Source organism: Schistocerca americana, chromosome 7 (genome assembly GCF_021461395.2).
Source record: "Schistocerca americana isolate TAMUIC-IGC-003095 chromosome 7, iqSchAmer2.1, whole genome shotgun sequence".
NCBI lineage: Eukaryota > Metazoa > Arthropoda > Insecta > Orthoptera > Acrididae > Schistocerca > Schistocerca americana.
The window spans coordinates 44,214,312-44,240,140 of NC_060125.1; the positions used below are offsets into that span (position 1 = coordinate 44,214,312).

The 25,829-nt window shown below is 47.4% G+C and overlaps 29 non-coding genes across 29 annotated transcripts; all 29 read left to right on the plus strand.

The window, feature by feature from the left end:
• The first annotated feature begins 4,930 nt into the window (after positions 1-4,930).
• Positions 4,931-5,002, plus strand: Trnat-agu. Its single transcript has one exon. It is a non-coding gene; the product is annotated as a tRNA-Thr (tRNA).
• Positions 5,003-5,544: 542 nt separating this feature from the next.
• Trnar-ucg lies at positions 5,545-5,617 on the plus strand. The gene has a single exon. It is a non-coding gene; the product is annotated as a tRNA-Arg (tRNA).
• A 438-nt stretch (positions 5,618-6,055) lies between these two features.
• On the plus strand, positions 6,056-6,128 carry Trnak-cuu. The gene has a single exon. It is a non-coding gene; the product is annotated as a tRNA-Lys (tRNA).
• A 321-nt stretch (positions 6,129-6,449) lies between these two features.
• Trnat-agu lies at positions 6,450-6,521 on the plus strand. The gene has a single exon. It is a non-coding gene; the product is annotated as a tRNA-Thr (tRNA).
• Positions 6,522-7,063: 542 nt separating this feature from the next.
• On the plus strand, positions 7,064-7,136 carry Trnar-ucg. The gene has a single exon. It is a non-coding gene; the product is annotated as a tRNA-Arg (tRNA).
• Positions 7,137-7,574: 438 nt separating this feature from the next.
• Positions 7,575-7,647, plus strand: Trnak-cuu. The gene has a single exon. It is a non-coding gene; the product is annotated as a tRNA-Lys (tRNA).
• Positions 7,648-7,968: 321 nt separating this feature from the next.
• On the plus strand, positions 7,969-8,040 carry Trnat-agu. Its single transcript has one exon. It is a non-coding gene; the product is annotated as a tRNA-Thr (tRNA).
• A 542-nt stretch (positions 8,041-8,582) lies between these two features.
• Positions 8,583-8,655, plus strand: Trnar-ucg. The gene has a single exon. It is a non-coding gene; the product is annotated as a tRNA-Arg (tRNA).
• Positions 8,656-9,093: 438 nt separating this feature from the next.
• Positions 9,094-9,166, plus strand: Trnak-cuu. Its single transcript has one exon. It is a non-coding gene; the product is annotated as a tRNA-Lys (tRNA).
• A 321-nt stretch (positions 9,167-9,487) lies between these two features.
• Positions 9,488-9,559, plus strand: Trnat-agu. The gene has a single exon. It is a non-coding gene; the product is annotated as a tRNA-Thr (tRNA).
• Positions 9,560-10,101: 542 nt separating this feature from the next.
• Trnar-ucg lies at positions 10,102-10,174 on the plus strand. The gene has a single exon. It is a non-coding gene; the product is annotated as a tRNA-Arg (tRNA).
• A 438-nt stretch (positions 10,175-10,612) lies between these two features.
• Trnak-cuu lies at positions 10,613-10,685 on the plus strand. Its single transcript has one exon. It is a non-coding gene; the product is annotated as a tRNA-Lys (tRNA).
• A 321-nt stretch (positions 10,686-11,006) lies between these two features.
• Trnat-agu lies at positions 11,007-11,078 on the plus strand. The gene has a single exon. It is a non-coding gene; the product is annotated as a tRNA-Thr (tRNA).
• Positions 11,079-11,620: 542 nt separating this feature from the next.
• Positions 11,621-11,693, plus strand: Trnar-ucg. Its single transcript has one exon. It is a non-coding gene; the product is annotated as a tRNA-Arg (tRNA).
• Positions 11,694-12,131: 438 nt separating this feature from the next.
• Trnak-cuu lies at positions 12,132-12,204 on the plus strand. The gene has a single exon. It is a non-coding gene; the product is annotated as a tRNA-Lys (tRNA).
• A 321-nt stretch (positions 12,205-12,525) lies between these two features.
• On the plus strand, positions 12,526-12,597 carry Trnat-agu. Its single transcript has one exon. It is a non-coding gene; the product is annotated as a tRNA-Thr (tRNA).
• Positions 12,598-13,138: 541 nt separating this feature from the next.
• Trnar-ucg lies at positions 13,139-13,211 on the plus strand. Its single transcript has one exon. It is a non-coding gene; the product is annotated as a tRNA-Arg (tRNA).
• A 438-nt stretch (positions 13,212-13,649) lies between these two features.
• Positions 13,650-13,722, plus strand: Trnak-cuu. Its single transcript has one exon. It is a non-coding gene; the product is annotated as a tRNA-Lys (tRNA).
• A 321-nt stretch (positions 13,723-14,043) lies between these two features.
• On the plus strand, positions 14,044-14,115 carry Trnat-agu. Its single transcript has one exon. It is a non-coding gene; the product is annotated as a tRNA-Thr (tRNA).
• A 542-nt stretch (positions 14,116-14,657) lies between these two features.
• On the plus strand, positions 14,658-14,730 carry Trnar-ucg. Its single transcript has one exon. It is a non-coding gene; the product is annotated as a tRNA-Arg (tRNA).
• A 6,574-nt stretch (positions 14,731-21,304) lies between these two features.
• On the plus strand, positions 21,305-21,376 carry Trnat-agu. The gene has a single exon. It is a non-coding gene; the product is annotated as a tRNA-Thr (tRNA).
• A 542-nt stretch (positions 21,377-21,918) lies between these two features.
• On the plus strand, positions 21,919-21,991 carry Trnar-ucg. Its single transcript has one exon. It is a non-coding gene; the product is annotated as a tRNA-Arg (tRNA).
• A 438-nt stretch (positions 21,992-22,429) lies between these two features.
• On the plus strand, positions 22,430-22,502 carry Trnae-cuc. The gene has a single exon. It is a non-coding gene; the product is annotated as a tRNA-Glu (tRNA).
• A 321-nt stretch (positions 22,503-22,823) lies between these two features.
• Positions 22,824-22,895, plus strand: Trnat-agu. Its single transcript has one exon. It is a non-coding gene; the product is annotated as a tRNA-Thr (tRNA).
• Positions 22,896-23,440: 545 nt separating this feature from the next.
• Positions 23,441-23,513, plus strand: Trnar-ucg. Its single transcript has one exon. It is a non-coding gene; the product is annotated as a tRNA-Arg (tRNA).
• Positions 23,514-23,951: 438 nt separating this feature from the next.
• Trnak-cuu lies at positions 23,952-24,024 on the plus strand. Its single transcript has one exon. It is a non-coding gene; the product is annotated as a tRNA-Lys (tRNA).
• A 321-nt stretch (positions 24,025-24,345) lies between these two features.
• Positions 24,346-24,417, plus strand: Trnat-agu. Its single transcript has one exon. It is a non-coding gene; the product is annotated as a tRNA-Thr (tRNA).
• Positions 24,418-24,959: 542 nt separating this feature from the next.
• On the plus strand, positions 24,960-25,032 carry Trnar-ucg. Its single transcript has one exon. It is a non-coding gene; the product is annotated as a tRNA-Arg (tRNA).
• Positions 25,033-25,470: 438 nt separating this feature from the next.
• Positions 25,471-25,543, plus strand: Trnak-cuu. The gene has a single exon. It is a non-coding gene; the product is annotated as a tRNA-Lys (tRNA).
• The last annotated feature ends 286 nt before the right edge of the window (positions 25,544-25,829 follow it).

Below are 25,829 nucleotides of genomic sequence, written 5' to 3' on the forward strand. Positions count from 1 at the left end.
GACTATCTATATGCCGCCGATATAGATATAGTTTTCTTCCAAGAAGTTGTGTCCCCCAAGGTTGGAGAAATACCTGGGTATGATGCCATATTAAATCTTGGCACTGAGGCGGGTACTGCGATTTTATTCAAAGCTGGCATCGTTTACCAACCTACAGCGATTTTAGAAACGGGACGCGGCATTGCCGCCCAATTACAGGATTTGCTTCTCCTGAACGTGTACGCCCCGACAGGGTCCGCTGGCAGAAGGGACAGAAGTGAATTTTTTAGGGCTGAAGTTGTGACCTTATTGCCGAACGTTCGACTGAAGATCATCCTGGGTGGGGATTTCAACTGCGTTTTACGCAACGAAGATCAAAGTCCGCATTTTAATTTTTGTCCCGAGCTACTAACGTTAACAGATGGACTGCATTTACAGGATAGTTGGTGTCACCTTCGACCACACACGATGGGATATACCTATGTGAGCGCTGCTTCTTCTAGCCGTCTGGATAGGTTTTATGTTTCTCAAGATCTTTTGCATACCATTCGTGATTGTGAACTATGGCCGCTCAGTTTCAGTGACCACTCCGCATACCATCTAACGATTCGGCATGTGCGGCAGAAGACATTTTTGGGACGCGGCACGTGGCAGCTGAATGTCTCGCTGCTCGATGAAGCGGATTTACGGCGTTGCCTCGTTGACACCTGGCAGCAGTGCCTCCAGAGGCAAGCTCGGTATAGGGAGCGCGTTCTTTGGTGGACGGAGTTTGTTAAGCCGCGGATTAAGAAATGTATTTGCCAGTTTGCCAGGACCAGGGCTTATTGGAGGAAACGGTCTCTAGAATTTTATTTCCTCGGTTTACGCCAGCTGTACAGCGATCCATCTGCTTTGTCCGACAACCTGATCCGCATCAAGCGTATCAAAGCCAAAATTACTGCTTTAGTTCGTGAAGCACTTGTTGGCACTCGGGTCCGATCGCGCTCTTTTGATGACGTCTCCCACGAGTCTGCATCGTTATTCCATCTCATACGGGAAACCAAACGTGGTAAACAAAAAATTATTGCTCATCTGAAGGATGCTGGCGGGAATCTGTACAATGAACAGGGTGCTATCAAGACGCATGTCTTCAATTATTTTCGACAACATTATTCCGAGTCAGATACCGATCTATCGGCGGGGGATGATTTTTTAAACGACATCGCCTCCACAGTGGATCAGGATGATAACGCTGCTCTCTTGGCCAATGTCACCAATTCTGAAGTTAAGTCCATCCTCGCGTGCGCTGCCAAGAACAAAGCTGCCGGCTTAGACGGCTTGCCGGTCGAATTTTATTCACGGTTCTGGGATGTGATCGGCGACGAATTGACCGCCATGTATAACGAACTGTTATCGCATGCTGCCTTCCCCCCGCAGTTCACGGAAGGAATGGTTGTCCTGGTTCCTAAAACATCCAATCCGACTATGTTAAATGACTTTCGGCCAATTACGTTGCTTAACTCTGATTTCAAGATCTTGACTAGGATTATAAACACCAGGCTTAAAGTACTTCTTGGCAAAGTACTTGGCCCTTATCAGACGGGTGCAGTCAGTGGTCGGCCGATGTTGAATGCCTTGTGTGAATATCGCGACCTGACTTATTTAACTTGGATTACCAACACTGATTTGGCGTTATTGTTTCTCGACTTCGATAAGGCGTTTGCAAGATTTAATCACGGATTTTTATTGCGCACAATGAGTAAAATGGGATTCAACCAGCGTTTTCGACAGCTTATTCAGAAATGTATCTGCGGAACGTCTTCACGCGTGAAGGTTAACGGCCAGTTAACCGCCCCTGTGCCCATACGACAAGCAGTGCGACAAGGGTGTCCCCTTTCTATGACGTTATTCTCGATCGCTATAGAGCCACTTCTTAAAAAGTTTTACGTAACTTTACACGGGTTGCAAACGTTAAACACCAAAACGGTCTGCCACGCCTATGCCGACGATATCAGTGTGCTTATTACTAACACCGAAGAGCTGGGGTCAGTTCGTCGGATTGTCCATCAGTACTCTGTCGCTTGTGGCGCTAGACTTAATGAGCGAAAGTCCAAAATCATGCCGTTAGGTCGCAACCCCAATTCCATCGATATTTCTTGGTTGGACAGGACCGAAGACCTGCGGCATCTAGGCCTGGTTATATTACCGAACCCCCACGCCATGCTCCACGTGAATTGGGAACGCAAGCTTACCATCTTACGTGCGGTGATCAAAGAACATAACATGCGGTCTTTAGACCGGATGCAGAGGGCACAGTTTATTAATAGTTACGTTTTCAGTAAGCTCTATCACACTGCCGCTGTTTTACCAATCCCGACAGCCATTGCGAAAAAAATTTTAGCACTTGCTTGCTGGTATGTCTGGAGAGGGAACATCTTTAAAGTTTCCTTTAAAGCTACCTCGTTACTTCGTTCCCGAGGTGGCTTAGGCGTCAAAGACGTTGAATCCCAATGTGTGGCGACTTTTTTAACTCGTACTTCCCGCATACTACTCAGTAACCCAAATAGTCTCACTGCACGGCTTTTCAACACCTTACGTCCAAAGGACTTGTCTGCGCCAACGTCTGTGGGACACATTCATCCTGAGCTTGGCTATATCCGGCGGTATTATGTGGAGCTCAGCTATGTTCAGGACAACCCGCATCCGTTCAACACGGCGGCGACCTATCTTGCTCTTACTAAACGGCAGCTGGATAATCCAATTGAGAAGAAATATTTAGGCAAAAACTGGAGAAATGTCTGGAAGAACATTAGTTTTCCGCTCCTTCGCTCCAGAGTTCGAGCTGTTTGGTATGACGCTGTCAATGAGGTGATTCCCACTGGAGAGAAATTGCACAAAATCAAGCTGCGGCCCACCCCGTTTTGTGAGAAGTGTAACCTAGTGGAAACGCTGCCGCATCTCTTCCACTGCAGGGATCAAACACAAATATGGCAGTGGACACGAAAGAAACTCGCTGTCATTAATAGGACGTCGGATACTTCCATTCAACTTCAAGACGCGCTCCAACCAGACTGGCAGCTTTATCCTCAATCTAAGAATAATAGTTATGTCTGGCTCATGGGCCAGTTCGTCTATTACATGCTTGTCCATACAACGCCAACGCTACACGATTATCAGATGTACCTCATCGAAGAGTACTATGCGATTAAGAAGTTGCGACAGTATAAAGAACAGTTTCAAAATTTTCTTACTATTGCTTTAAGTGATGGAAGACTTTAAGTTTACAGATCCATTGGACGGAGTTTTTCTTTTCTTATCTTTTCTTTTTCACTACTTTGTTAAATTGTTATTGGTTCCATGGATTTGGTCGGCTCCGCACCATCAGCTGTGGGTGATTTGCATCATGGGTCAAACGACGGTACAGAGTGCACTGTGCACTCGGCCTCGAACATTTACTTGTCTTTGGATTTCCTTTTCATGTTCAAATGACAGCACTTTACTTTTGGTTCCGCAGGGCGACACCCAGAAGAGGCTCCTCATTTGTTTCCTTTCATTTCGCGTTATCTTTCATCAAAGCTGCACGACGATTTAGTACGAACCAGGAGTTTTCAGCAGCTTCTATTCTTCCTATCAAGAGGCTTTCCAAAACGGGAAATGGTTGTTTGGCATGTCCCTGCTCTATGGTGTCACTACGTTACCAGCGCTCCTCTTCCGACGCATGGCATGCTCAGGGTTTTGAGAAGCAGCAATCCACAATCAATCATCGGGAAACCGAATGCACAATACTAATCAACGACATGGAAACTGGGAAAATTATTCTACGTGAAGACCAACTTTGAGTATGTGCTGTGCTGGATTCATGGTGTGCTGCGTCCTCCAAAGACCAGACATGGATTTCTTTTTATCATTTTGTTTATATCTATACAAATAATGGAACGTACATGACGCCCCATTGCAGGTTAAACAAAATATAATAATAAATACGTAACAATCAAATCAAATCACAAAACCATGCACTGGGTGCGGGGTATGGCGGTGGCATCGTGGCCAGGCCTCCGGATTGCGACCCCTGCCCGCTTTGCCACCGGCTGCCAAGCACTCTAGTGCATACAAAAAAAAAATAAAAAAAATAAAAAAAAAAAAAAAGTCGTAGAGCATTCGACTGCAGAAAAAAAAAAAAAAAAAAAAAAAATAGTTGTTAAGGCGTAAAAAATAAAAAAAAAAAAAAAAAAGTCGTAGAGCATTCGATAAAAAAAAAAAAAAAAAAAAAAAAAAAAAAAAAAAAGATGGTAGAGCACTTGCCCACGAAAGGCAAAGGTCCCGAGAAAAAAAAAAAAAAAAAAAAAAAAAAAAAAAAAAAAAAAAAAAAGTGGCTAGGATACCTGGCTCTCACCCAGGAGGCCCGGGTTCGATTCCCGGTACCGGAATCGCGCGTTTTTGTTGCTCCTCTTATGCGACTTGTCTCGACTTTGCTCGACTGACGCTACGCTGACGCGTGCAGAAAGCTACGTTAAGTATGATTCACGGCAACACCTGACGGCGAGAGAGATGAAGCGTCTATCCACTTGTTATCCAGCCACATACCTGTAAAAAAAAAAAAAAAAAAAAAAAAAAAATCTCAGGGTCGTGGGTTCGAGCCCCACGCTGGGCGGCGCCAAATTTTGTGTCTACGCGGATGCAACCTGCGCCCCTCTCGTGAGCCTTGCGTAATGAACGTAACGGGTTACGACGATGCCTAGCTTCGTATGAATATCAGAGGAATGGTTTTTGAAGCTGAAAGTAACTCTGAAATGAATTAAATGTGTTGTTTTGAAGTTTTAGGCGTACATCGATATCGTGTGAGATGTGTAAGAAAGCAGCAGCTGTGCTAACTAAATACAAATAATGGTCGCTAATGCGGTGCGTTTCCAGCTGAAGGGCTCCGATTCACTAGTCCACAAGAATACAGTACCCGAAAATTGCGCTAGGCGGCGCCTCCTTAGCTCAGTGGCAGAGCGCTGGTCTAGTAAACCAGAGGTCGTGAGTTCGATCCTCACAGGGGGCAAATGAATTTTGTAAAAGCCCCTTCTACCGTAGCCCTTTCGAAAAAAGCGGTCAAGGATAAAAAAAATTATGAATGGGTGCGGTATTAAAGAAGTGCTCTCGCAAATGAATAGTGCGAATGGTGCTATTAAAGTAGGCACCAGAAACTGCTGCTTTTGGCAGTCTCCGGAGAATGCCGACGTGAAATACTTAGTTCTTGTGATGTATTTTCTACCCCTGGTAGAGACCCTCGCGGTTGTCGTCGTCGTCGGCGCCGCCGCCGCTTTGGTAATAGCGGCAACTCGCCATTGTATGACATAGGGTGAGGTACCTTCTGCAACCGACTGAGATGGCAGTAAGCGATTGAAGCTGATTTGCAACCTCTTGTTTGATCAGCGTCATAAGGGCTTGAATGTAACTTGCGATGGGACACAGCAAGAAGTAGCGTCGCCTTTTTAGTACTGAAATTGGAGATGGAGAATTGCGTCAAAGATGGGAAATTCATTCCGGCAAGCGTACAAATGGCGAAAATGAGGTGTGTGTGGGGAAGCATATTGCGCCAGTGACCGTGTGGCCTAATGGATAAGGCGTCGGACTTCGGATCCGAAGATTGCAGGTTCGAATCCCGTCACGGTCGAGTTTTTCCAGTTCTGCAAAAGATGCATGCTGTTTTACTGTGTTGTTTGAGTACTACAAAACTAGTTGAAAGTTGCTGCTGTGCGCTTCCTGGCTGCAAACCGGCGTCTACCTGAAGCTCAAGCAAGACAAAGGGGTTGTGTAGCGAAATTTTCGGCACAGTGCCGATCAGGAGAGTTTTCTTGGAACTACTGCGTCTGACTCAGGACCCAAGAGCTACGCCACAGGCGTCTGCGCACAGTCGAGCATGTGTGTTGAATAATGGTGCTGATAGCCACGTATCATTTCAAGTAGATTTGATGCCTTTCGGAGACAATTTTTCATTGAATAGGATTGTAGCTCATTTGTGGCAGCAGGAAATAAGCTGTAGTCAAAAGGATCTTCCATAGAGGGTCGCAGGTCGCATAAATACTGTATGGCTCGTAACGCGTTGTGTGGAGCCCGGCTAGCTCAGTCGGTAGAGCATGAGACTCTTAATCTCAGGGTCGTGGGTTCGAGCCCCACGCTGGGCGGCGCCAAATTTTGTGTCTACGCGGATGCAACCTGCGCCCCTCTCGTGAGCCTTGCGTAATGAACGTAACGGGTTACGACGATGCCTAGCTTCGTATGAATATCAGAGGAATGGTTTTTGAAGCTGAAAGTAACTCTGAAATGAATTAAATGTGTTGTTTTGAAGTTTTAGGCGTACATCGATATCGTGTGAGATGTGTAAGAAAGCAGCAGCTGTGCTAACTAAATACAAATAATGGTCGCTAATGCGGTGCGTTTCCAGCTGAAGGGCTCCGATTCACTAGTCCACAAGAATACAGTACCCGAAAATTGCGCTAGGTGGCGCCTCCTTAGCTCAGTGGCAGAGCGCTGGTCTAGTAAACCAGAGGTCGTGAGTTCGATCCTCACAGGGGGCAAATGAATTTTGTAAAAGCCCATTCTACCGTAGCCCTTTCGAAAAAAGCGGTCAAGGATAAAAAAAATTATGAATGGGTGCGGTATTAAAGAAGTGCTCTCGCAAATGAATAGTGCGAATGGTGCTATTAAAGTAGGCACCAGAAACTGCTGCTTTTGGCAGTCTCCGGAGAATGCCGACGTGAAATACTTAGTTCTTGTGATGTATTTTCTACCCCTGGTAGAGACCCTCGCGGTTGTCGTCGTCGTCGGCGCCGCCGCCGCTTTGGTAATAGCGGCAACTCGCCATTGTGTGACATAGGGTGAGGTACCTTCTGCAACCGACTGAGATGGCAGTAAGCGATTGAAGCTGATTTGCAACCTCTTGTTTGATCAGCGTCATAAGGGCTCGAATGTAACTTGCGATGGGACACAGCAAGAAGTAGCGTCGCCTTTTTAGTACTGAAATTGGAGATGGAGAATTGCGTCAAAGATGGGAAATTCATTCCGGCAAGCGTACAAATGGCGAAAATGAGGTGTGTGTGGGGAAGCATATTGCGCCAGTGACCGTGTGGCCTAATGGATAAGGCGTCGGACTTCGGATCCGAAGATTGCAGGTTCGAATCCTGTCACGGTCGAGTTTTTCCAGTTCTGCAAAAGATGCATGCTGTTTTACTGTGTTGTTTGAGTACTACAAAACTAGTTGAAAGTTGCTGCTGTGCGCTTCCTGGCTGCAAACCGGCGTCTACCTGAAGCTCAAGCAAGACAAAGGGGTTGTGTAGCGAAATTTTCGGCACAGTGCCGATCAGGAGAGTTTTCTTGGAACTACTGCGTCTGACTCAGGACCCAAGAGCTACGGCACAGGCGTCTGCGCACAGTCGAGCATGTGTGTTGAATAATGGTGCTGATAGCCACGTATCATTTCAAGTAGATTTGATGCCTTTCGGAGACAATTTTTCATTGAATAGGATTGTAGCTCATTTGTGGCAGCAGGAAATAAGCTGTAGTCAAAAGGATCTTCCATAGAGGGTCGCAGGTCGCATAAATACTGTATGGCTCGTAACGCGTTGTGTGGAGCCCGGCTAGCTCAGTCGGTAGAGCATGAGACTCTTAATCTCAGGGTCGTGGGTTCGAGCCCCACGCTGGGCGGCGCCAAATTTTGTGTCTACGCGGATGCAACCTGCGCCCCTCTCGTGAGCCTTGCGTAATGAACGTAACGGGTTACGACGATGCCTAGCTTCGTATGAATATCAGAGGAATGGTTTTTGAAGCTGAAAGTAACTCTGAAATGAATTAAATGTGTTGTTTTGAAGTTTTAGGCGTACATCGATATCGTGTGAGATGTGTAAGAAAGCAGCAGCTGTGCTAACTAAATACAAATAATGGTCGCTAATGCGGTGCGTTTCCAGCTGAAGGGCTCCGATTCACTAGTCCACAAGAATACAGTACCCGAAAATTGCGCTAGGCGGCGCCTCCTTAGCTCAGTGGCAGAGCGCTGGTCTAGTAAACCAGAGGTCGTGAGTTCGATCCTCACAGGGGGCAAATGGATTTTGTAAAAGCCCCTTCTACCGTAGCCCTTTCGAAAAAAGCGGTCAAGGATAAAAAAAATTATGAATGGGTGCGGTATTAAAGAAGTGCTCTCGCAAATGAATAGTGCGAATGGTGCTATTAAAGTAGGCACCAGAAACTGCTGCTTTTGGCAGTCTCCGGAGAATGCCGACGTGAAATACTTAGTTCTTGTGATGTATTTTCTACCCCTGGTAGAGACCCTCGCGGTTGTCGTCGTCGTCGGCGCCGCCGCCGCTTTGGTAATAGCGGCAACTCGCCATTGTATGACATAGGGTGAGGTACCTTCTGCAACCGACTGAGATGGCAGTAAGCGATTGAAGCTGATTTGCAACCTCTTGTTTGATCAGCGTCATAAGGGCTTGAATGTAACTTGCGATGGGACACAGCAAGAAGTAGCGTCGCCTTTTTAGTACTGAAATTGGAGATGGAGAATTGCGTCAAAGATGGGAAATTCATTCCGGCAAGCGTACAAATGGCAAAAATGAGGTGTGTGTGGGGAAGCATATTGCGCCAGTGACCGTGTGGCCTAATGGATAAGGCGTCGGACTTCGGATCCGAAGATTGCAGGTTCGAATCCTGTCACGGTCGAGTTTTTCCAGTTCTGCAAAAGATGCATGCTGTTTTACTGTGTTGTTTGAGTACTACAAAACTAGTTGAAAGTTGCTGCTGTGCGCTTCCTGGCTGCAAACCGGCGTCTACCTGAAGCTCAAACAAGACAAAGGGGTTGTGTAGCGAAATTTTCGGCACAGTGCCGATCAGGAGAGTTTTCTTGGAACTACTGCGTCTGACTCAGGACCCAAGAGCTACGCCACAGGCGTCTGCGCACAGTCGAGCATGTGTGTTGAATAATGGTGCTGATAGCCACGTATCATTTCAAGTAGATTTGATGCCTTTCGGAGACAATTTTTCATTGAATAGGATTGTAGCTCATTTGTGGCAGCAGGAAATAAGCTGTAGTCAAAAGGATCTTCCATAGAGGGTCGCAGGTCGCATAAATACTGTATGGCTCGTAACGCGTAGTGTGGAGCCCGGCTAGCTCAGTCGGTAGAGCATGAGACTCTTAATCTCAGGGTCGTGGGTTCGAGCCCCACGCTGGGCGGCGCCAAATTTTGTGTCTACGCGGATGCAACCTGCGCCCCTCTCGTGAGCCTTGCGTAATGAACGTAACGGGTTACGACGATGCCTAGCTTCGTATGAATATCAGAGGAATGGTTTTTGAAGCTGAAAGTAACTCTGAAATGAATTAAATGTGTTGTTTTGAAGTTTTAGGCGTACATCGATATCGTGTGAGATGTGTAAGAAAGCAGCAGCTGTGCTAACTAAATACAAATAATGGTCGCTAATGCGGTGCGTTTCCAGCTGAAGGGCTCCGATTCACTAGTCCACAAGAATACAGTACCCGAAAATTGCGCTAGGCGGCGCCTCCTTAGCTCAGTGGCAGAGCGCTGGTCTAGTAAACCAGAGGTCGTGAGTTCGATCCTCACAGGGGGCAAATGAATTTTGTAAAAGCCCCTTCTACCGTAGCCCTTTCGAAAAAAGCGGTCAAGGATAAAAAAAATTATGAATGGGTGCGGTATTAAAGAAGTGCTCTCGCAAATGAATAGTGCGAATGGTGCTATTAAAGTAGGCACCAGAAACTGCTGCTTTTGGCAGTCTCCGGAGAATGCCGACGTGAAATACTTAGTTCTTGTGATGTATTTTCTACCCCTGGTAGAGACCCTCGCGGTTGTCGTCGTCGTCGGCGCCGCCGCCGCTTTGGTAATAGCGGCAACTCGCCATTGTATGACATAGGGTGAGGTACCTTCTGCAACCGACTGAGATGGCAGTAAGCGATTGAAGCTGATTTGCAACCTCTTGTTTGATCAGCGTCATAAGGGCTTGAATGTAACTTGCGATGGGACACAGCAAGAAGTAGCGTCGCCTTTTTAGTACTGAAATTGGAGATGGAGAATTGCGTCAAAGATGGGAAATTCATTCCGGCAAGCGTACAAATGGCGACAATGAGGTGTGTGTGGGGAAGCATATTGCGCCAGTGACCGTGTGGCCTAATGGATAAGGCGTCGGACTTCGGATCCGAAGATTGCAGGTTCGAATCCTGTCACGGTCGAGTTCTTCCAGTTCTGCAAAAGATGCATGCTGTTTTACTGTGTTGTTTGAGTACTACAAAACTAGTTGAAAGTTGCTGCTGTGCGCTTCCTGGCTGCAAACCGGCGTCTACCTGAAGCTCAAGCAAGACAAAGGGGTTGTGTAGCGAAATTTTCGGCACAGTGCCGATCAGGAGAGTTTTCTTGGAACTACTGCGTCTGACTCAGGACCCAAGAGCTACGCCACAGGCGTCTGCGCACAGTCGAGCATGTGTGTTGAATAATGGTGCTGATAGCCACGTATCATTTCAAGTAGATTTGATGCCTTTCGGAGACAATTTTTCATTGAATAGGATTGTAGCTCATTTGTGGCAGCAGGAAATAAGCTGTAGTCAAAAGGATCTTCCATAGAGGGTCGCAGGTCGCATAAATACTGTATGGCTCGTAACGCGTTGTGTGGAGCCCGGCTAGCTCAGTCGGTAGAGCATGAGACTCTTAATCTCAGGGTCGTGGGTTCGAGCCCCACGCTGGGCGGCGCCAAATTTTGTGTCTACGCGGATGCAACCTGCGCCCCTCTCGTGAGCCTTGCGTAATGAACGTAACGGGTTACGACGATGCCTAGCTTCGTATGAATATCAGAGGAATGGTTTTTGAAGCTGAAAGTAACTCTGAAATGAATTAAATGTGTTGTTTTGAAGTTTTAGGCGTACATCGATATCGTGTGAGATGTGTAAGAAAGCAGCAGCTGTGCTAACTAAATACAAATAATGGTCGCTAATGCGGTGCGTTTCCAGCTGAAGGGCTCCGATTCACTAGTCCACAAGAATACAGTACCCGAAAATTGCGCTAGGTGGCGCCTCCTTAGCTCAGTGGCAGAGCGCTGGTCTAGTAAACCAGAGGTCGTGAGTTCGATCCTCACAGGGGGCAAATGAATTTTGTAAAAGCCCATTCTACCGTAGCCCTTTCGAAAAAAGCGGTCAAGGATAAAAAAAATTATGAATGGGTGCGGTATTAAAGAAGTGCTCTCGCAAATGAATAGTGCGAATGGTGCTATTAAAGTAGGCACCAGAAACTGCTGCTTTTGGCAGTCTCCGGAGAATGCCGACGTGAAATACTTAGTTCTTGTGATGTATTTTCTACCCCTGGTAGAGACCCTCGCGGTTGTCGTCGTCGTCGGCGCCGCCGCCGCTTTGGTAATAGCGGCAACTCGCCATTGTATGACATAGGGTGAGGTACCTTCTGCAACCGACTGAGATGGCAGTAAGCGATTGAAGCTGATTTGCAACCTCTTGTTTGATCAGCGTCATAAGGGCTCGAATGTAACTTGCGATGGGACACAGCAAGAAGTAGCGTCGCCTTTTTAGTACTGAAATTGGAGATGGAGAATTGCGTCAAAGATGGGAAATTCATTCCGGCAAGCGTACAAATGGCGAAAATGAGGTGTGTGTGGGGAAGCATATTGCGCCAGTGACCGTGTGGCCTAATGGATAAGGCGTCGGACTTCGGATCCGAAGATTGCAGGTTCGAATCCTGTCACGGTCGAGTTTTTCCAGTTCTGCAAAAGATGCATGCTGTTTTACTGTGTTGTTTGAGTACTACAAAACTAGTTGAAAGTTGCTGCTGTGCGCTTCCTGGCTGCAAACCGGCGTCTACCTGAAGCTCAAGCAAGACAAAGGGGTTGTGTAGCGAAATTTTCGGCACAGTGCCGATCAGGAGAGTTTTCTTGGAACTACTGCGTCTGACTCAGGACCCAAGAGCTACGCCACAGGCGTCTGCGCACAGTCGAGCATGTGTGTTGAATAATGGTGCTGATAGCCACGTATCATTTCAAGTAGATTTGATGCCTTTCGGAGACAATTTTTCATTGAATAGGATTGTAGCTCATTTGTGGCAGCAGGAAATAAGCTGTAGTCAAAAGGCTCTTCCATAGAGGGTCGCAGGTCGCGTAAATACTGTATGGCTCGTAACGCGTTGTGTGGAGCCCGGCTAGCTCAGTCGGTAGAGCATGAGACTCTTAATCTCAGGGTCGTGGGTTCGAGCCCCACGCTGGGCGGCGCCAAATTTTGTGTCTACGCGGATGCAACCTGCGCCCCTCTCGTGAGCCTTGCGTAATGAACGTAACGGGTTACGACGATGCCTAGCTTCGTATGAATATCAGAGGAATGGTTTTTGAAGCTGAAAGTAACTCTGAAATGAATTAAATGTGTTGTTTTGAAGTTTTAGGCGTACATCGATATCGTGTGAGATGTGTAAGAAAGCAGCAGCTGTGCTAACTAAATACAAATAATGGTCGCTAATGCGGTGCGTTTCCAGCTGAAGGGCTCCGATTCACTAGTCCACAAGAATACAGTACCCGAAAATTGCGCTAGGCGGCGCCTCCTTAGCTCAGTGGCAGAGCGCTGGTCTAGTAAACCAGAGGTCGTGAGTTCGATCCTCACAGGGGGCAAATGAATTTTGTAAAAGCCCCTTCTACCGTAGCCCTTTCGAAAAAAGCGGTCAAGGATAACAAAATTATGAATGGGTGCGGTATTAAAGAAGTGCTCTCGCAAATGAATAGTGCGAATGGTGCTATTAAAGTAGGCACCAGAAACTGCTGCTTTTGGCAGTCTCCGGAGAATGCCGACGTGAAATACTTAGTTCTTGTGATGTATTTTCTACCCCTGGTAGAGACCCTCGCGGTTGTCGTCGTCGTCGGCGCCGCCGCCGCTTTGGTAATAGCGGCAACTCGCCATTGTATGACATAGGGTGAGGTACCTTCTGCAACCGACTGAGATGGCAGTAAGCGATTGAAGCTGATTTGCAACCTCTTGTTTGATCAGCGTCATAAGGGCTTGAATGTAACTTGCGATGGGACACAGCAAGAAGTAGCGTCGCCTTTTTAGTACTGAAATTGGAGATGGAGAATTGCGTCAAAGATGGGAAATTCATTCCGGCAAGCGTACAAATGGCGAAAATGAGGTGTGTGTGGGGAAGCATATTGCGCCAGTGACCGTGTGGCCTAATGGATAAGGCGTCGGACTTCGGATCCGAAGATTGCAGGTTCGAATCCTGTCACGGTCGAGTTTTTCCAGTTCTGCAAAAGATGCATGCTGTTTTACTGTGTTGTTTGAGTACTACAAAACTAGTTGAAAGTTGCTGCTGTGCGCTTCCTGGCTGCAAACCGGCGTCTACCTGAAGCTCAAGCAAGACAAAGGGGTTGTGTAGCGAAATTTTCGGCACAGTGCCGATCAGGAGAGTTTTCTTGGAACTACTGCGTCTGACTCAGGACCCAAGAGCTACGCCACAGGCGTCTGCGCACAGTCGAGCATGTGTGTTGAATAATGGTGCTGATAGCCACGTATCATTTCAAGTAGATTTGATGCCTTTCGGAGACAATTTTTCATTGAATAGGATTGTAGCTCATTTGTGGCAGCAGGAAATAAGCTGTAGTCAAAAGGCTCTTCCATAGAGGGTCGCAGGTCGCGTAAATACTGTATGGCTCGTAACGCGTTGTGTGGAGCCCGGCTAGCTCAGTCGGTAGAGCATGAGACTCTTAATCTCAGGGTCGTGGGTTCGAGCCCCACGCTGGGCGGCGCCAAATTTTGTGTCTACGCGGATGCAACCTGCGCCTCTCTCGTGAGCCTTGCGTAATGAACGTAACGGGTTACGACGATGCCTAGCTTCGTATGAATATCAGAGGAATGGTTTTTGAAGCTGAAAGTAACTCTGAAATGAATTAAATGTGTTGTTTTGAAGTTTTAGGCGTACATCGATATCGTGTGAGATGTGTAAGAAAGCAGCAGCTGTGCTAACTAAATACAAATAATGGTCGCTAATGCGGTGCGTTTCCAGCTGAAGGGCTCCGATTCACTAGTCCACAAGAATACAGTACCCGAAAATTGCGCTAGGCGGCGCCTCCTTAGCTCAGTGGCAGAGCGCTGGTCTAGTAAACCAGAGGTCGTGAGTTCGATCCTCACAGGGGGCAAATGAATTTTGTAAAAGCCCCTTCTACCGTAGCCCTTTCGAAAAAAGCGGTCAAGGATAAAAAAAATTATGAATGGGTGCGGTATTAAAGAAGTGCTCTCGCAAATGAATAGTGCGAATGGTGCTATTAAAGTAGGCACCAGAAACTGCTGCTTTTGGCAGTCTCCGGAGAATGCCGACGTGAAATACTTAGTTCTTGTGATGTATTTTCTACCCCTGGTAGAGACCCTCGCGGTTGTCGTCGTCGTCGGCGCCGCCGCCGCTTTGGTAATAGCGGCAACTCGCCATTGTATGACATAGGGTGAGGTACCTTCTGCAACCGACTGAGATGGCAGTAAGCGATTGAAGCTGATTTGCAACCTCTTGTTTGATCAGCGTCATAAGGGCTTGAATGTAACTTGCGATGGGACACAGCAAGAAGTAGCGTCGCCTTTTTAGTACTGAAATTGGAGATGGAGAATTGCGTCAAAGATGGGAAATTCATTCCGGCAAGCGTACAAATGGCGAAAATGAGGTGTGTGTGGGGAAGCATATTGCGCCAGTGACCGTGTGGCCTAATGGATAAGGCGTCGGACTTCGGATCCGAAGATTGCAGGTTCGAATCCTGTCACGGTCGAGTTTTTCCAGTTCTGCAAAAGATGCATGCTGTTTTACTGTGTTGTTTGAGTACTACAAAACTAGTTGAAAGTTGCTGCTGTGCGCTTCCTGGCTGCAAACCGGCGTCTACCTGAAGCTCAAGCAAGACAAAGGGGTTGTGTAGCGAAATTTTCGGCACAGTGCCGATCAGGAGAGTTTTCTTGGAACTACTGCGTCTGACTCAGGACCCAAGAGCTACGCCACAGGCGTCTGCGCACAGTCGAGCATGTGTGTTGAATAATGGTGCTGATAGCCACGTATCATTTCAAGTAGATTTGATGCCTTTCGGAGACAATTTTTCATTGAATAGGATTGTAGCTCATTTGTGGCAGCAGGAAATAAGCTGTAGTCAAAAGGATCTTCCATAGAGGGTCGCAGGTCGCATAAATACTGTATGGCTCGTAACGCGTTGTGTGGAGCCCGGCTAGCGGGGCAGTTCCGCTTCAGACGGCGTGCTGTGAGGACGTGTTAGCGCTCCGCTTAGCTGCTGTGTTTCGAAGTCGCGACTAGCTCTTGTTACTCTTCGTTCCGTGTGTGTTAGTGTTTTGTGTGTTTGTACTTGTGTTTTCGACGTCTATTTTGTTTCTGTCTTGAAAGCGGTTTTGGCCGCTGTTTATCTGCTGCAATGTCTACCATGTTTCCCAGGAAGCTTACTGTGCGCTTTGGTTTTGACAAGGCTACCCGATATGTACAACCCAGTTCACTGGAAATTCACGACTGGATTGTTGATGTTGTTGGCCTCACATCTGATCAGATACATACGGCTTACTATGATCTGGAACAATACTGTTTTTATGTCAAGCTGCTCTCGCCTTTGGTGCTGGAACGGATATTAAACAAATTTGATGGGGAAGCTGAATTCCGCCACCGTGACAATTCGGTGAGTAAGGTCACAGTTTCTAATGCTGATGTTGATTACAAGCATGTGCGTGTTTTTAACTTGCCCCCCGAGGTTGACAACTGTTATTTAAAAGACGTTCTTTCTAAGTATGGTGAAATTAAGCAAATTAGGAATGAACGGTGGTCCAGCCAACACCGGTTGCAATGCTTTAGCGGTGTGCGTTCGGTCGACATGCAAGTCAAGTATAATATTCCCTCTCATGTTCAAGTTTGCGGATATAAGGCGCATGTTATGTACAGTGGACAGACTTTGACCTGTCATGTCTGTAATGAGAGTGGACATATGAGGCAGGATTGTCCGAAACGTGTCTTTGTTTTGCAAACCCACTTACAGCAGCGCAAAAAGTTAACTCTGGCCGACCTTGTGAAGGAAAATTCTGTGACAGATGGGTCCAGTTCCCCCATCCTGGACAAAGATGAAGATAGGGCGCAGCATCGTGCTGCTGACTTTCCACCGCTAGCGCGAAAGGAGACTTCAGACTCTTCTGTTGTTCAAAGTAGTGTCGTTACTCACAAGAGACGACGCACTTACGATAGCGGTAGTGCAGACGACGATGACATTAATGTGGCTAGGTCATCTGTCGATGGCACATCGCCGCCGATGTTTGAGGTTCCGGGCTCCGAACATTCCCTGCTTTCGGATTGTGGCGCCAATTCACCGGTGCCAGTTGCTCAGTTGGGTCCCTTACCCGTAAACGAACAGGCCGTGGTAGCTTCAGTACCACGCCTGTCACCTGAGGCATGTCAACCGATGCAGACCGACCGACCGACCGATGTTGACACCGTTTGTAAACAGGACGGGGAAGTGCGTGGGCGTAAACAGCCGGCTACGTCACCGCCTCAGCCCGACAACAAACAAACGGAAGGTTCCACCGTTGATAAACACTCAGCTATCGAAAGAGCATGTGGAAGAGATAGGTCGCCGGAAGTAGTTTTGCAGTCTGAGCAATCACCGTGTGCAGTGGAGGAGGAGCTGGCACCTGACGTCAGCTCCGATCCTCCTACCCCGCCATCCGCTGCGAATTTCTCAACGGGAGGTTGGCGCCGACACTCGGTGAAACCCAATGTCAATGTTGTTCGCAGGAAGCCTAAAAAGAAAGGTTCCGGCGCCGATGCTGACGCATCTTCGAAGTCAGATTCTCACGAAGGTTCTGGCGTGGAATGATGGCCTGACAGGTGATTAGATATCTCCGTGCTTCATGTTGCAATCCTACACGCTGTCCACTCTCAATATTAACAGGATCCAGTCGGATTTAAAACTCGCTGCTCTCAAACAGTTTCTCTACGACTCAGCGACTGACATCGCATTTCTTCAGGAGGTTGTATCGCCCCACCTCGACTTTACCGGATTTGTATGTTTTTCCAATATTTCACCGGAAGCGCACGTCGGTACTGCCATTTTAGTTCGGGAAGGCATTCCCGTTCAAAACGTTGATACGTTAGAGTCGGGGAGAGGGATTGGGCTTACCATCGCAGGGGTCACTTTTGTCAATTTATATGCACCCTCTGGTAGTAGTCACCGGGCAGCACGAGCCGCGTTCTTCAAAGACGATATTATTTACCTATTGCGGCGAAATCCCTCAACACTGATACTCGGTGGTGACTTTAATTGTGTTCTGGGCCGCAAAGATCAGACACCTAATTTTAATTATTCTGGTGAGTTGCGACGCCTTGTTGCTGATCTCAAACTGCACGATGTGTGGGAGGTACGATACCCCACGTTGGTGAAGTTTACTCATACCGTTGCCAACTCTTCTAGCAGAATCGACAGAATTTATGTCTCGGATGATTTAAAAAGCAACGTAACGCATGCTGAAACTGTTCCCGTCATTTTCTCCGACCATAGTGCGTTGTTAACATGTCTCAATCTGCCACAACAACCTGCTCGCCGAGTACGAAACCAGTGGCATCTAAATGTTTCTTTATTGTCGGACACAGAATTAGACGACGAAATAACTGCTGCATGGGTGCTGTGTCTCCGTTCACTTCACAACTTTCGAAGTGTGATTGAATGGTGGACCAGACGGGCGAAGCCAAAGATCAGGAGTGTTTTAATATCCTTTAGTATCCGCAGGGCTAGGGAACGGAAAGCCACCGTCGAGTTTTATTACAGTGTGCTACGGGATCTTTATGATCAGGCGGGAGCCGTGACGACACGCCTGAAAGATGTCAAACTGATAAAAGCCAAATTACTGCGCTTGAAACGTCAAGAACTGGAGGGCCTTAAGGTACGGTCCAAAGCGAAATCTGTCATTGCAGATGAGACTACTGCCTTGTATCATCTTATTCGTGACAGAAAAACTAGACGAGGCACTTTCATAGACGAACTTCAACTCGAGGATGGTACGAAACTCAGCACGCAGCAGGGAATACTCCAGGAAATCTCCGCTTACTATTCAAATATGTATGCACCGGGGGACACAAATGTGGACGCTTATGACGAACTTTTTGGCTCTCATACTCCACAACTTACGGGAGATGACAATGACGCTCTTTCTTCGACTGTCGAAAATGATGATGTTTACGCCGTCATCTGCAATTCTGCCGTTAACAAATCACCAGGACCTGACGGCCTACCCGTTGAATTCTATAAAAGGTTTTGGCCTTTAATAGGAGACAAGTTCACCCACCTAATCAATGAAGTCTTACGGGGAACACCGGTGCCAGCAGAATTTAAACAATGCAAAATTGTACTTCTCCCGAAGAATAAGGGTTGCAAACGTTTAACCAACCTCCGACCGATTTCACTTTTGAACTCCGATTATAAGCTTCTAGCTCGAGTACTCCATCACCGCATTATGCCGCTCACCGCTAAAATCATTTGCCCCCAACAGACCTGCGCCTTTAAGAAGACCATCTTACAAACTGCTGCTTTATACCGGGACGTCGTTGCCCTGACTCACGCATGCAATATTAAATGTGGACTGCTTTTTGTCGATTTCCACAAAGCGTTTGATAGGGTCGATCATCCGTATCTGATAGAGACGTTGCGCCGGATGGGGTTTCTCGACACCTCCATAGCTGTCATCAAGAACGTGGCGATGGGAATCACAGCACAACTCTCTGTTAATTGCCAGTTGACGAAGCGCATCGGAATACAACGTGGCGTCCCCCAAGGCAGTCCCTTGTCAATGCTGCTTTTTGTTCTTTCTCTAGAACCCTTTTTACGACAGCTACGATGTCGACTCACCGGAATTACAGTTTCAGGCATGAAAACTGTGGTGGGCGCATACGCGGATGATGTTGGCGTCATCATCAGAAATCAGGCGGATGTGTCACAACTTGAGTTGGCGCTCGCGACCTATTGTTCGGCATCCGGTGCGAGGCAGAACGTTCAAAAAAGTAAATTTTTAAACCTCAAGGGGCTTGCCCAGTTGCGCATTGCGTGGGCGACTAATGTCCATCAACATAAAGCTATTGGGATGGTCCTGACGACATCCATTTTCCGAATGATCTCTATAAATTGGCGCGAGGTTTCACGGACTATCCAGGGGGCACTGATTGCCAATCACTCCCGCTGCCTGGACCAATTTCAAAGGGTTCGTTTATTAAATACTTATATCTTGTCTAAGGCTTACTACACTGCACAAATTTTCCCTCTTCCCGCCATGATAGCGAAGGCCATTATGTCCCGCTTAGCAAATTTTTTGTGGCGTGGGGAATTATTTCGTGTCTCTGTCAAAACAGCAAGTCTGGATCCTTGTAAAGGGGGCCTGGGTTTGACGGACATTAAATGTAAAGCAATGGCATTGTATGTCAACAGAACATTAACTATCATGTCCCACTCCCCGGAATGCCTCACGGCAAAGTTGTACAATATAGTCCGGCCACAAAGTCTCGATCCACCCGTCAATCTTCAGCACATCAGTTTTAAACTTAAACATGTAAGGGACTTTTATCTTGAACGCAGCTACATCAGCAAAGAACTTTTACGGTCGCCGACAGTCACGGCGAAGGCGATTTTCGCAGAACGGAAACAGCTGCACAGCAACAATGTCATAGAATCTAAGTTCCCTGGTTTCGCATGGGACGTCGTCTGGAAAAATATTAGTAGTACGGTTCTTTCGAGTGATGCACGGACAGCGTGGTACAAAGTTATCAATAATCTCATCTGTACTAATGAACGTCTGTTTGGAATAGGGTTAAGTGACACCAACCTCTGTGGCAAATGTCACCTTGTCGACACTGTGTGTCATCGATATACGTGTGGCGGCCATATTTACAACTGGCAGTGGACCAGAGAGAAACTTGCCCTAATCACCAGGACTTCTGCGCACACTTTCACTCCTCAGCATTTGTACCGGCCCGCTGAACGCTACTTCCCTCAGACGAAAAACAATGCAGTGATGTGGCTCATGGGGAAGTTCACCAGTTACATTTTTAACAACGTTGGAGGCGACAATCGACTTGAATTTTTAATGTACATGGAAACCGAATTTGACAAGGTGCTCAAGTACCCGGCTCATAAGAAGACATTTGGTAATATGCTCCATATTGCTTTCGAAAGAGTGGGAATAGGCTAGTGACCACTGGTTGTCTTTCATGGTGACACGGGAGGGGTTTGGAGCGCGAAGCAATGGCAGTGCCGCGAAGAGGCCCCACTGCTTTTGCGGCGCGTCTCTGACCCCGACCTACTTCACCGGGCGCCCGAGGGAAAGGCTCCACTACCGACGTTTGCCGCCAGTTATCTATTTAACAAACATGAAACTGCAATTTAAAAAAAAAAAAAAAAAAAAAAAAAAAAAAAAAAAAAGTGGCAGAGCACTGGTCTAGTAAACCAGGGGTCGTGAGTTCGATCCTCACAGGAGGCAAACGAATTTTCGAAATCAGTTGCGCGTCGTGGCCGTATAGCAAGCAGTATGTGGAACGACGAACAATCAGCAACAGGTGTTTTATTTAGAATTACTCTCAGATGTGATTGAGGCGAATGTCGCAGATAAAGCATTTTCCAAAGCGGTACAGCGTAGGGTGGGAGGCGGCAGTCTGAATTATATTTTTTACATGTGTTTTTCAAATATCACAGAGCCTCTCGCGAGCGTCGTCGTCGTCGACGCCGCCGCTTCTGCAGAAGTAGGAAATCGCCATCGTAGCAAATGCGGCGAGGGACGCCCTGCCTTCGATTTCGAATGCACAAAGTGTGTGGTCTTGGTTCCCAATCTCTACTTGGTCGGTCTCGTAAAGGCTTGAATGTAACGAATGGGTGGGAAGCAGCAAGAGGCAGCGGCTGTGTAGAACGAAAACACAAAAAAAAAAAAAAAAAAAAAAGCTAGCTCAGTCGGTAGAGCATGAGACTCTTAATCTCAGGGTCGTGGGTTCGAGCCCCACGCTGGGCGGCGCCAAATTTTGTGTCTACGCGGATGCAACCTGCGCCCCTCTCGTGAGCCTTGCGTAATGAACGTAACGGGTTACGACGATGCCTAGCTTCGTATGAATATCAGAGGAATGGTTTCTGAAGCTGAAAGTAACTCTGAAATGAATTAAATGTGTTGTTTTGAAGTTTTAGGCGTACATCGATATCGTGTGAGATGTGTAAGAAAGCAGCAGCTGTGCTAACTAAATACAAATAATGGTCGCTAATGCGGTGCGTTTCCAGCTGAAGGGCTCCGATTCACTAGTCCACAAGAATACAGTACCCGAAAATTGCGCTAGGCGGCGCCTCCTTAGCTCAGTGGCAGAGCGCTGGTCTAGTAAACCAGAGGTCGTGAGTTCGATCCTCACAGGGGGCAAATGAATTTTGTAAAAGCCCCTTCTACCGTAGCCCTTTCGAAAAAAGCGGTCAAGGATAAAAAAAATTATGAATGGGTGCGGTATTAAAGAAGTGCTCTCGCAAATGAATAGTGCGAATGGTGCTATTAAAGTAGGCACCAGAAACTGCTGCTTTTGGCAGTCTCCGGAGAATGCCGACGTGAAATACTTAGTTCTTGTGATGTATTTTCTACCCCTGGTAGAGACCCTCGCGGTTGTCGTCGACGTCGGCGCCGCCGCCGCTTTGGTAATAGCGGCAACTCGCCATTGTACGACATAGGGTGAGGTACCTTCTGCAACCGACTGAGATGGCAGTAAGCGATTGAAGCTGATTTGCAACCTCTTGTTTGATCAGCGTCATAAGGGCTTGAATGTAACTTGCGATGGGACACAGCAAGAAGTAGCGTCGCCTTTTTAGTACTGAAATTGGAGATGGAGAATTGCGTCAAAGATGGGAAATTCATTCCGGCAAGCGTACAAATGGCGAAAATGAGGTGTGTGTGGGGAAGCATATTGCGCCAGTGACCGTGTGGCCTAATGGATAAGGCGTCGGACTTCGGATCCGAAGATTGCAGGTTCGAATCCTGTCACGGTCGAGTTTTTCCAGTTCTGCAAAAGATGCATGCTGTTTTACTGTGTTGTTTGAGTACTACAAAACTAGTTGAAAGTTGCTGCTGTGCGCTTCCTGGCTGCAAACCGGTGTCTACCTGAAGCTCAAGCAAGACAAAGGGGTTGTGTAGCGAAATTTTCGGCACAGTGCCGATCAGGAGAGTTTTCTTGGAACTACTGCGTCTGACTCAGGACCCAAGAGCTACGCCACAGGCGTCTGCGCACAGTCGAGCATGTGTGTTGAATAATGGTGCTGATAGCCACGTATCATTTCAAGTAGATTTGATGCCTTTCGGAGACAATTTTTCATTGAATAGGATTGTAGCTCATTTGTGGCAGCAGGAAATAAGCTGTAGTCAAAAGGCTCTTCCATAGAGGGTCGCAGGTCGCGTAAATACTGTATGGCTCGTAACGCGTTGTGTGGAGCCCGGCTAGCTCAGTCGGTAGAGCATGAGACTCTCAATCTCAGGGTCGTGGGTTCGAGCCCCACGCTGGGCGGCGCCAAATTTTGTGTCTACGCGGATGCAACCTGCGCCTCTCTCGTGAGCCTTGCGTAATGAACGTAACGGGTTACGACGATGCCTAGCTTCGTATGAATATCAGAGGAATGGTTTTTGAAGCTGAAAGTAACTCTGAAATGAATTAAATGTGTTGTTTTGAAGTTTTAGGCGTACATCGATATCGTGTGAGATGTGTAAGAAAGCAGCAGCTGTGCTAACTAAATACAAATAATGGTCGCTAATGCGGTGCGTTTCCAGCTGAAGGGCTCCGATTCACTAGTCCACAAGAATACAGTACCCGAAAATTGCGCTAGGCGGCGCCTCCTTAGCTCAGTGGCAGAGCGCTGGTCTAGTAAACCAGAGGTCGTGAGTTCGATCCTCACAGGGGGCAAATGAATTTTGTAAAAGCCCCTTCTACCGTAGCCCTTTCGAAAAAAGCGGTCAAGGATAAAAAAAATTATGAATGGGTGCGGTATTAAAGAAGTGCTCTCGCAAATGAATAGTGCGAATGGTGCTATTAAAGTAGGCACCAGAAACTGCTGCTTTTGGCAGTCTCCGGAGAATGCCGACGTGAAATACTTAGTTCTTGTGATGTATTTTCTACCCCTGGTAGAGACCCTCGCGGTTGTCGTCGTCGTCGTCGGCGCCGCCGCCGCTTTGGTAATAGCGGCAACTCGCCATTGTATGACATAGGGTGAGGTACCTTCTGCAACCGACTGAGGTGGCAGTAAGCGATTGAAGCTGATTTGCAACCTCTTGTTTGATCAGCGTCATAAGGGCTTGAATGTAACTTGCGATGGGACACAGCAAGAAGTAGCGTCGCCTTTTTAGTACTGAAATTGGAGATGGAGAATTGCGTCAAAGATGGGAAATTCATTCCGGCAAGCGTACAAATGGCGAAAATGAGGTGTGTGTGGGGAAGCATATTGCGCCAGTGACCGTGTGGCCTAATGGATAAGGCGTCGGACTTCGGATCCGAAGATTGCAGGTTCGAATCCTGTCACGGTCGAGTTTTTCCAGTTCTGCAAAAGATGCATGCTGTTTTACTGTGTTGTTTGAGTACTACAAAACTAGTTGAAAGTTGCTGCTGTGCGCTTCCTGGCTGCAAACCGGCGTCTACCTGAAGCTCAAGCAAGACAAAGGGGTTGTGTAGCGAAATTTTCGGCACAGTGCCGATCAGGAGAGTTTTCTTGGAACTACTGCGTCTGACTCAGGACCCAAGAGCTACGCCACAGGCGTCTGCGCACAGTCGAGCATGTGTGTTGAATAATGGTGCTGATAGCCACGTATCATTTCAAGTAGATTTGATGCCTTTCGGAGACAATTTTTCATTGAATAGGATTGTAGCTCATTTGTGGCAGCAGGAAATAAGCTGTAGTCAAAAGGATCTTCCATAGAGGGTCGCAGGTCGCATAAATACTGTATGGCTCGTAACGCGTTGTGTGGAGCCCGGCTAGCTCAGTCGGTAGAGCATGAGACTCTTAATCTCAGGGTCGTGGGTTCGAGCCCCACGCTGGGCGGCGCCAAATTTTGTGTCTACGCGGATGCAACCTGCGCCCCTCTCGTGAGCCTTGCGTAATGAACGTAACGGGTTACGACGATGCCTAGCTTCGTATGAATATCAGAGGAATGGTTTTTGAAGCTGAAAGTAACTCTGAAATGAATTAAATGTGTTGTTTTGAAGTTTTAGGCGTACATCGATATCGTGTGAGATGTGTGAGAAAGCAGCAGCTGTGCTAACTAAATACAAATAATGGTCGCTAATGCGGTGCGTTTCCAGCTGAAGGGCTCCGATTCACTAGTCCACAAGAATACAGTACCCGAAAATTGCGCTAGGCGGCGCCTCCTTAGCTCAGTGGCAGAGCGCTGGTCTAGTAAACCAGAGGTCGTGAGTTCGATCCTCACAGGGGGCAAATGAATTTTGTAAAAGCCCCTTCTACCGTAGCCCTTTCGAAAAAAGCGGTCAAGGATAAAAAAAATTATGAATGGGTGCGGTATTAAAGAAGTGCTCTCGCAAATGAATAGTGCGAATGGTGCTATTAAAGTAGGCACCAGAAACTGCTGCTTTTGGCAGTCTCCGGAGAATGCCGACGTGAAATACTTAGTTCTTGTGATGTATTTTCTACCCCTGGTAGAGACCCTCGCGGTTGTCGTCGTCGTCGGCGCCGCCGCCGCTTTGGTAATAGCGGCAACTCGCCATTGTATGACATAGGGTGAGGTACCTTCTGCAACCGACTGAGATGGCAGTAAGCGATTGAAGCTGATTTGCAACCTCTTGTTTGATCAGCGTCATAAGGGCTTGAATGTAACTTGCGATGGGACACAGCAAGAAGTAGCGTCGCCTTTTTAGTACTGAAATTGGAGATGGAGAATTGCGTCAAAGATGGGAAATTCATTCCGGCAAGCGTACAAATGGCGAAAATGAGGTGTGTGTGGGGAAGCATATTGCGCCAGTGACCGTGTGGCCTAATGGATAAGGCGTCGGACTTCGGATCCGAAGATTGCAGGTTCGAATCCTGTCACGGTCGAGTTTTTCCAGTTCTGCAAAAGATGCATGCTGTTTTACTGTGTTGTTTGAGTACTACAAAACTAGTTGAAAGTTGCTGCTGTGCGCTTCCTGGCTGCAAACCGGCGTCTACCTGAAGCTCAAGCAAGACAAAGGGGTTGTGTAGCGAAATTTTCGGCACAGTGCCGATCAGGAGAGTTTTCTTGGAACTACTGCGTCTGACTCAGGACCCAAGAGCTACGCCACAGGCGTCTGCGCACAGTCGAGCATGTGTGTTGAATAATGGTGCTGATAGCCACGTATCATTTCAAGTAGATTTGATGCCTTTCGGAGACAATTTTTCATTGAATAGGATTGTAGCTCATTTGTGGCAGCAGGAAATAAGCTGTAGTCAAAAGGCTCTTCCATAGAGGGTCGCAGGTCGCGTAAATACTGTATGGCTCGTAACGCGTTGTGTGGAGCCCGGCTAGCTCAGTCGGTAGAGCATGAGACTCTTAATCTCAGGGTCGTGGGTTCGAGCCCCACGCTGGGCGGCGCCAAATTTTGTGTCTACGCGGATGCAACCTGCGCCTCTCTCGTGAGCCTTGCGTAATGAACGTAACGGGTTACGACGATGCCTAGCTTCGTATGAATATCAGAGGAATGGTTTTTGAAGCTGAAAGTAACTCTGAAATGAATTAAATGTGTTGTTTTGAAGTTTTAGGCGTACATCGATATCGTGTGAGATGTGTAAGAAAGCAGCAGCTGTGCTAACTAAATACAAATAATGGTCGCTAATGCGGTGCGTTTCCAGCTGAAGGGCTCCGATTCACTAGTCCA